The sequence below is a fragment of the Arachis ipaensis genome, chromosome B1 (genome assembly GCF_059453495.1).
Source record: "Arachis ipaensis isolate K30076 ecotype BB chromosome B1, ASM5945349v1, whole genome shotgun sequence".
Lineage (NCBI taxonomy): Eukaryota > Viridiplantae > Streptophyta > Magnoliopsida > Fabales > Fabaceae > Arachis > Arachis ipaensis.
The window spans coordinates 92,686,839-92,695,558 of record NC_142436.1 but is presented as its reverse complement, the minus strand read 5'-3'; the positions used below and the strand labels follow the sequence as shown (position 1 = coordinate 92,695,558).

The 8,720-nt window shown below is 40.8% G+C and overlaps 1 non-coding gene across 1 annotated transcript; it reads left to right on the top strand.

Moving 5' to 3' along the window:
- The first annotated feature begins 8,380 nt into the window (after nucleotides 1-8,380).
- On the top strand, nucleotides 8,381-8,488 carry LOC148577480 (small nucleolar RNA R71). Its single transcript, XR_015902895.1, has one exon. It is a non-coding gene; the product is annotated as a small nucleolar RNA R71 (small nucleolar RNA).
- The last annotated feature ends 232 nt before the right edge of the window (nucleotides 8,489-8,720 follow it).

Sequence of the window (8,720 nt, the reverse complement as noted above, 5' to 3'; positions counted from 1 at the left end):
AGTTTGCTGCTGGTTGTGGTTTTGGTTGTTTCTTGAAGTGTTTTGGTTTGAGTTCCTCTGCCATGGTTGTTGGTTCTGGTTGTGATTATCTCCCCATCTGAGGTTCGGGTGGTTCTTCCAGGATGGATTGTATGTGTCTCCATACACTTCATTCTGTCCAGAGTTTTAGTTGTGCATGTACTGGACTTGTTCTTGCTGCTACTCCTCTTGAGTCTCTTCATTTTGCCCCCATGTGGATGATGGTTGGCTTGTGTTAACTGCTGCAACTTGGAGGCTATCAATCCTCTTGGCCATTTGCTCAAATTGTTGTTGAATTTGCTGCTGCATCATCTTGTTTTGAGCCAAGATTGAGTCCACTCCTTCTAACTCCATTACTCCTCTCCTTTGTGATGGTTGGCGTTGCCTTTGATGCGCAAAGAAATACTGATTATTAGCCACCATGTCAACAAGATTCTGGGCTTCCTCAGCAGTTTTCATCAGTTGTAGTGAACCTCCAGCAGAATGATCTAATGCCTCTTGAGATTTCAATGTTAGGCCTTCATAGAAATTTTGCAGCACGTCCCATTCATTGAACATCTCTGGGGGACACTTTCTGATTAAGGCTTTGTATCTCTCCCATGCTTCATACAAGGATTCGGCATCTAATTGTGTGAATGTCTGCACCTCGGTTTTCAGCCTGATGACTCTTTGGGGTGGGTAGAATTTGGCTAGAAATTTGGTCACCAAGTCATCCCAACTAGTGATGCTTCCTTGGGGAAAAGTTTCAAGCCATTGTGTGGCCTTGTCCCTTAATGAGAACGGGAACAGCAGGAGCTTGTAAGTTTCAGGATTCACACCATTGGATTTGACAGTGTCACAAATCCTTAAGAAGGTAGATAGATGTTGATTTGGGTCCTCCAATGGTCCTCCCCCAAAAGAGTAGTTGTTTTGGATCAATGTGATGAGTTGTGGCTTCAGTTCAAAGTTATTTGCATTGACATTAGGGGTGAGAATGCTGCTTCCACAATGTCTAGCATTTGCAAAGGTGTAGGAGGCCAATACTCTCCTCTGTTGTGGGTGATTGTTAACTCCTCCTCCTGGATTAGATGTATCTCCTTCCATCTCGTGATATTCTTCCTCAGATTCTTCTTCTCCAACAATATTTTTCCCTCTTTCAGCTGTTCTTAACCTTCTAAGAGTTCTCTGGTCAGCTTCAGATAAAACAGGAATGGATCTCCCTGTACCTGACATACAAACAAAACAAAAGAAACACCAACAATAACACTTCAATCTATTGCTAGAATGAAGTTTAGTTTAAGCAAAAATTCAAACAGTTAGTGGGTTAGTCCAAGATTAAAGAATCAGAAAAGAAAAAGTGCTTGATCTAGATCTCCACTTTACGTAATCATTGTCAATCTATTTCAATCCCCGGCAACAGCGCCAAAAACTTGATGTTGCTGAACACGATCCGACACAACACTCACCGGCAAGTACACCGGGTCGCATCAAGTAATAATAACTCACATGAGTGAGGTCGATCCCACAGGGATTGAAGGATTGAGCAATTTTAGTTTAGTGATTGATTTAGTCAAGCGAATCAAGTGTTGAGTTGAGTGAAGTATGATTTCAGAAACTAAATTGCTTGAAATGTAAAGGGGAGTGGGTGAATTGCAAGAAATTAAAGAGAACAGAAAATAAAAGTGTTGAATTTTAAAGAACAAGAAATTTAATTGCAGAAACTTAGATTGCAAGAAATGTAAATGACTGAATCTTAAGGTGCAAGAAATGTAAATGGCTTGAATTGTAAATGGGTTAGGGATGTGGAATTGCAGAAATTAAACACAGGAAAGTAAATTGCAACAAGCAGGGAAGTAAAGGATGAATTTAATTGCAGTAGATCTCAAACAGAAAATGTAAATTGCTTGAAAAAGCGTTCAACAAAGAAACTTAAAATAGAATCTCCAGATCTCAGGACCCAAGAAACTAGATAACCAAGTCTAGATCTCAATGCCTTCCTAGATCCAATTTCAGAATTTAATTACAAGAAAAGTAAAGATGAAGCAGTAGAAGAAAATGATTCAAATATTGATTTCTCAAAGGAATGCAGTAAAGAAAACAGAGAGATCTTAAGGTGAGATTGAGACAGAATTTCCTCAATTCTTCAACACCCAAGACTCAAGACAATTGTAAGATGAAATTGAAAACAAGAAAACTAAGAGGAAGAGAATTCAATTTTCCTTCCCCGAGACTCAGAATCTCCAAATAGCTCAAAACCCAAAAGCTCTCTACTGTAAGTATTAAAAATTCTAAAAAGGAAGCTCTCCAAAACTTCAAATCCTAAGCTATTTATACACTTTCTTCAAATGATCATTAAGCCTTGAATTGGGCCTTTAGCCTTGATGGAATTGGGTTGATAGTAGCCTCTGTTGATTGCTCTTGGTGTTGGGAGGAAATCCATTAGTGAACCAGGCCATGAACCATTCACGTTTGAGCCAACGTTTGAGGCAAATGTTGACTTAAACGTTACTTGAGTGAGGCATTATGCAGCTAGGCCGTGTGCTGTCTTCCACGTTTGGCTCAACGTTTGAGGTCAAACGTGAGCTCAAACGTGGACCTCCCTTTGTCCTCTTGTTACGTTGCCAATTTTGTGCCCAATAGAGACTATTATATTTGGTTGGAAAGCTCTGAATGTCAGCTTTCTAACCCACTTGGAATCACCTCAATTGGACATCTACAACTCAAGTTATTCTTGTTGGAAGTATGCCCCCTTCATGCTGTTTGGCGCCAACGTTTGACCTCACGTTTGAGGCAAACGTTGCTGTGCCCAGGAGCTCCAACTCTCTTCTTTTTGGAGCCAACGTTTGACCTCACGTTTGAGGCAAACGTTGGCTCAAACGTTGCTGCCTCCAGGGATGCCATTTCTCTTCTCTTTGGCGCCAACGTTTGACCTCACGTTTGAGGCAAACGTTGGCGCAAATGTTGCCTTCCCAGGAGCTTCAATTCTCTTCTCTTTTGGCGCCAATGTTTGACCTCACGTTTGAGGCAAACGTTGGCGCAAACGTTGCCTTCCAGGAGCTTCCATCTTCAGCCAACGTTTGACCTCAACGTTTGAGGCAAACGTTGGCGCAAACGTTGGCTTTTCCCCAGGGTGTTCTTCAACTGCTACTCACGTTTGAGTTGACGTTTGAGGCAAACGTTAGCTCAAACGTGAATTCCATTTTCCCAAACCCATTCTTGCAACCTTCTTCCATAATGTTGGCACACCTTTTGTTTCCTTTCTTCACCTACAAGTAATCAAAACAACCAATCAAAGTATCACAAAATTCACAAGGTTTATAAATCAATTAATTATCAACTAAAGTTAGCTTGAACCTCATGATTTTGTATCAATTAAAAGGTGGTTGATTGATTTAAGGAAACCATGCAATTCCAATTCAAATGGCTAATTTATAATGCAAGAAAGTGCATAAAACTAAATGAAAACAAGAGAAAAAGACTAGTGAAACTAGGCTAAGATGACTTGTCATCACTTTGCTTTAACGTCCGTAAGTTGGACGCTCCACTAGCTCAATCTTCTGCTATGTGGGGACCTTCCAAGAGGAAGATCTCAAGCTCCTTGTTTCTCTGCATCTTCTCGCGATGGTATAGCTTTAGGCGTTGTCCATTAACCTTAATAAGTTCAGAGCTTGAAGGATGGCTTAGGTGATAAACTCCGTACGGTTCTGTATGGACCTTCCCATCTTGATCTCAACTTACCTGGCATGAGCCTTAGTCGAGATTTGTAAAGGAGGACTAAATCCCCAGGTTGGAACTCTTTCTTCTTGATGTTTTGATCATGTACAGCCTTCATCTTTTCCTTGTATATTCTGGAGTTTTCATAAGCTTCTAGGCGAAGGCTCTCCAGTTCTTGCAGTTGCAACTTCCTTTCAGCTCCGGCTTTCTCAATTCCCATGTTGTACTCCTTAACTGCCCAAAAAGCTTTGTGTTCTACTTCAACTGGGAGATGACAAGCCTTTCCATAAACCAAGCGGAAAGGACTCATCCCAATGGGTGTCTTGTATGCTGTTCTATATGCCCAGAGTGCATCTTGTAGCCTGGTGCTCCAGTCTTTTCTATGAGACTTTACTATCTTTTGCAAGATACGCTTAATTTCTCTGTTTGACACCTCGGCTTGCCCATTAGTTTGGGGATGGTAAGCTGTTGCAACTTTATGAATTATCCCATGCTTCTTCATTAATCCTGTTAGTCTCTTGTTACAAAAATGGGTGCCTTGATCGGTCACGATTGCTCGTGGTGATCCGAAGCGACATATAATATGGTTTCTCACAAAGGAAACAACAGTGTTAGTATCATCAGTGCGGGTAGGAATTGCTTCCACCCATTTGGAAACATAATCCACAGCTAACAATATATAAAAATATCCATTAGAATTTGGAAATGGACCCATGAAGTCAATGCCCCAAACATCAAAAATTTTACAAAAAAGCATAATTTGTTGAGGCATCTCATCTCTCCTGGATATATTACCAAATTTCTGGCATGGGAGACAAGATTTACAAAACTCAGCAGCGTCTCTAAAAAGAGTAGGCCACCAGAATCCACAGTCTAAGATCTTTCTAGCTGTTCTTTGAGGACCAAAATGTCCTCCACTCTCAGATGAGTGACAGGCCTCTAAAATGGACTGGAATTCTGATTGAGTTACACAACGTCTAATTACTTGATCAGCGCCACATCTCCATAAATATGGGTCATCCCATATATAATATTTAGACTCGCTTTTCAGCTTGTCTCTTTGATGCTTAGAAAAATTTGGAGGAAATGTGCGGCTAACTAAATAATTAGCAACAGGTGCTTACCAAGGGACTACTTCAGATACTGCTTGCAGGTTATCAAAAGGAAAATTATCATCTATAGGAGTAGAATCATCCTTAATATGCTCAAGGCGACTCAAGTGGTCTGCCACTAAATTCTGATTACCACTCCTATCCTTTATTTCTAAATCAAATTCTTGTAATAGCAGTATCCAACGTATGAGTCTTGGTTTGGATTCCTTTTTAGCTAATAGATACTTTAAAGCTGCATGGTCCGAATACACTACTACTCTAGTACCAAGTAAATAGGCTCGGAATATATCCAGAGCAAAAACAATAGCAAGAAGCTCTTTCTCAGTAGTAGTATAGTTGGATTGGGCAGTGTCTAAAGTCTTAGACGCATAAGCAATAACGAAAGGATCCTTACCTTCGCGCTGAGCCAGCGCTGCTCCTACTGCATGGTTGGAAGCATCGCACATGATTTCAAACGGCTGGCTCTAGTCTGGTCCTCTCACAATTGGAGCTTGAGTCAGAGCAGTCTTCAGCTTATCAAACGCTTGTCTGCAATCTTCACTGAACTCGAACTCAATATCCTTCTGCAGTAATCTGAATAAGGGAAGTGAGACCTTACTAAAGTCCTTAATAAATCTCCTGTAAAAACCTACATGGCCAAGGAACGAACAGACTTTCCTCACAGAAGAGGGGTAAGGTAAACTAGAAATAACATTCACCTTTGCTGGGTCTACAGAAATGCCATTATTAGATACCACATGTCCTAATACAATCCCTTGTTTTACCATAAAGTGACATTTTTCGAAATTTAATACAAGGTTTGTATTAACACATCTATCTAGTACTCTAGATAATCCATCTAAGCAAAGGCTAAAAGAATCACCATAAACGCTAAAATCGTCCATAAAAACTTCCATACAGTCCTCAATAAGATCAGAGAAAAGACTCATCATACACCTTTGGAAGGTAGCTGGTATATTGCACAAGCCAAAGGGCATTCTCTTGTAAGCATAAGTCCCAAAAGGACATGTAAAAGTAGTCTTTTTCTGATCCTCAGGAGCTATATGAATCTGAAAATAACCTATGTAACCATCTAAAAAGCAATAATGTGATTTACCTGACAGGCGATCCAGCATTTGATCAATGAATGGAAGTGGGTAGTGATCCTTACGGGTAGCTTGGTTGAGACGCCTGTAATAAATGCAGACTCTCCAAGCATTCTGAACTCTAGTTGCTATGAGCTCTCCATGCTCATTCTTCACTGTAGTGACTCCAGACTTCTTGGACACCACTTGTACGGGGCTTACCCATTCACTGTCTGAAATAGGATATATGATACCGGCTTCCAATAGTCTGGTCACTTCCTTTTTGACAACTTCCAAGATAGTGGGATTCAATCTTCTTTGGGTTTGACGGACAGGTCTTGCTCCCTCTTCTAAAAATATTCTGTGCTCATATACTTGAGGGTTGATGCCTACTATGTCTGCCAAGCTCCACCCAATTGCCTTCCTATGCTTCCTCAGCACATCAAGTAACTGCTCTTCTTGTTGAGAAGTAAGTTCCCTTGCAATGATAACTGGAAACTTCTGCTCATCTTCAAGATAAGCATATTTGAGATGTGGAGGGAGGGGTTTCAATTCTAACTTTTGATCATGGGCAGGCTCTGGATTATCTAGAGCTTGTGAAAATGACGAAGTGCCCTCATTGTTAGTTAAGAGGGTCCCCACACTTGGACTTTGTCCAGTGTGCCTCTCTTCTAACTCTTCCTTGTGAACTTCAGCTACACTTTCATCTATGACATCACACTGAAAGATAGAACGATCTTCTGGGGGGTTGTCAATGACTCCATTCAGATTGAAGATTACTATGCGGCCATCTATTTCAAAGGAGTATGTTGCTGAAAAGGCATCTAATTTGAATTTTGATGTCTTCAGGAATGGTCTTCGAAGTAGGATTGATGATGGCTTATCTGAATCATTATGGGGCATCTCCAAGATATAAAAATCAGTGGGAAATGTAAGCCCTTTAATGTTCACCAAAACATCTTCAGCAACTCCAGCCACTGTAATAATGCTTTTATCTGCTAACACAAAATGAGCTGCCGACCTTTTTAAGGGAGGAAGCCTCAAAATATCATATATAGACAAAGGCATTATACTGACACATGCTCCTAAATCACACATGCAATCATAAATTACTACACCACCAATAGTACAGCTAACTATACAAGGACCTGGATCACTATATTTTTCAGGTAATCCTCCCATTAAAGCAGATATAGAACAACCTAAAGGAATAGTTTCTAATTCATTAATTTTGCCTTTATGGATACATAAGTCTTTTAGAAACTTTGCATATTTAGGTACCTGCAGAATAACATCAAAAAGAGGAACAGTTACCTCAACCTTTTTGAATATTTCTACCATTTTGGGGTCGGGTTCCAGCTGCTTCCTGGGCTTCCTTGCAAGTTGTGGAAATGGAATAGGAGTAGTGTTTTCTGTGGTGTCTGCGGCTTTTGGTGCTTCCTCCTGTGGTTGAGCTATTTCTTCTTCAGCTATGTCTTATATGTCCTCTTCCTCTTCAACATCTTCTATTTCTACTACCTCTTCAGCTGAGGTGTGTTCTGGTGGGCTTGGTTCCTCCTGATTCTTCTCCTGCAGTGTGGTTCCAGACCTTAGGGTGATGGCATTAATGCCTCCCTTTGGATTGGGTAATGGTTGAGAGGGGATTCCAGTAGAGCTTGAAGGTTGGTTACTGGAATTTTGCGTTGATCCAATCTGTGACATAAGAGCTTGCAAAGTAGAGGTGAGACCATTCAGACTGGCATTAATACTATTCATGATGTTACTTTCCATGGTCTGTTGTCTTCGCTCAAAAGATTGTAGTAGCTCTTCATTAGGAGATAAAGAAGAATGAGTAAATTGAGAGGTCTGCTGTTGATTGTTCTGTGGTCCTTGGTTTTGCCTCAGGTGAGGTGCTCTGTAAGGTTGATTCTGCTGCCTGTTGTTGTTATTATTCCATCTCTAATTTCCCTGATTATCTCTGCCTCCTCTGTTATTGTTGTCCCTCCAATTCTGGTTAGAATTGTCCTACCATTCATGGTTATTATTTCCACTTTGATTGTACCATTGGTTGGGTTGGTCATAGAAGTTATGAGTGGATGCCACCATTTTGTCTTCTTGTTGGAGCTGCAGGCATTCATCAATGTAATGGCTATAATCAGCACAGATTCCATAAATTCTTTACGGGACTAGTTGTTGGTTTTGCTATGGTGGAGGAGGTTGAGCTTGCTGAGCTTGTTGTTGATTCAATTGCATCTGCTTCAGCAAGTTGGTCATCTCACATATACTCTGAGCTAGAGCAGCAGTCTCTCTGCTAGAGGATACTTCTGCAACGGCTTTTGAACGGCCTTGCTTTTGTCTGTGGTTCCTAGTAGATTCAGCTAAATCACTGATCAATTGCCATGCCTCATCAGTGGTCTTGTACTTCTTCATAGACCCATTGCTAGCACTTTCCAATGTGGTCTTATCTTGGGGCCTCATGCCCTGTGTGATATAACTAAGTAACACTATCTTGTCAATCATGTGGTGGGGGCATGCTTCCAGAAAATTATTGAAGCGCTCCCAATATTCAAAGAGAGTTTCATTGTCATCCTGAACAATTGTGGAAATATCCTTCCTCAGTTTATCAGTAACTTCAGATGGAAAGAATTTCTCCAAAAACTCCTTTCTGAGTGTATCCCAGTTGGATACATTTGCTAGAGGTTGAGTGTAATACCACTCTCTTGCTTTTCCCTCAAGAGAAAACGGGAAAGCTTTCAGCAAAATTGAAGTTTCATCAGTACCATTACGCCTGACAGTAGAACAGGCTGCCTGGAAATCTCTCAAGTGCTTGATAGACTCTTGAGCAGGTAGGCCA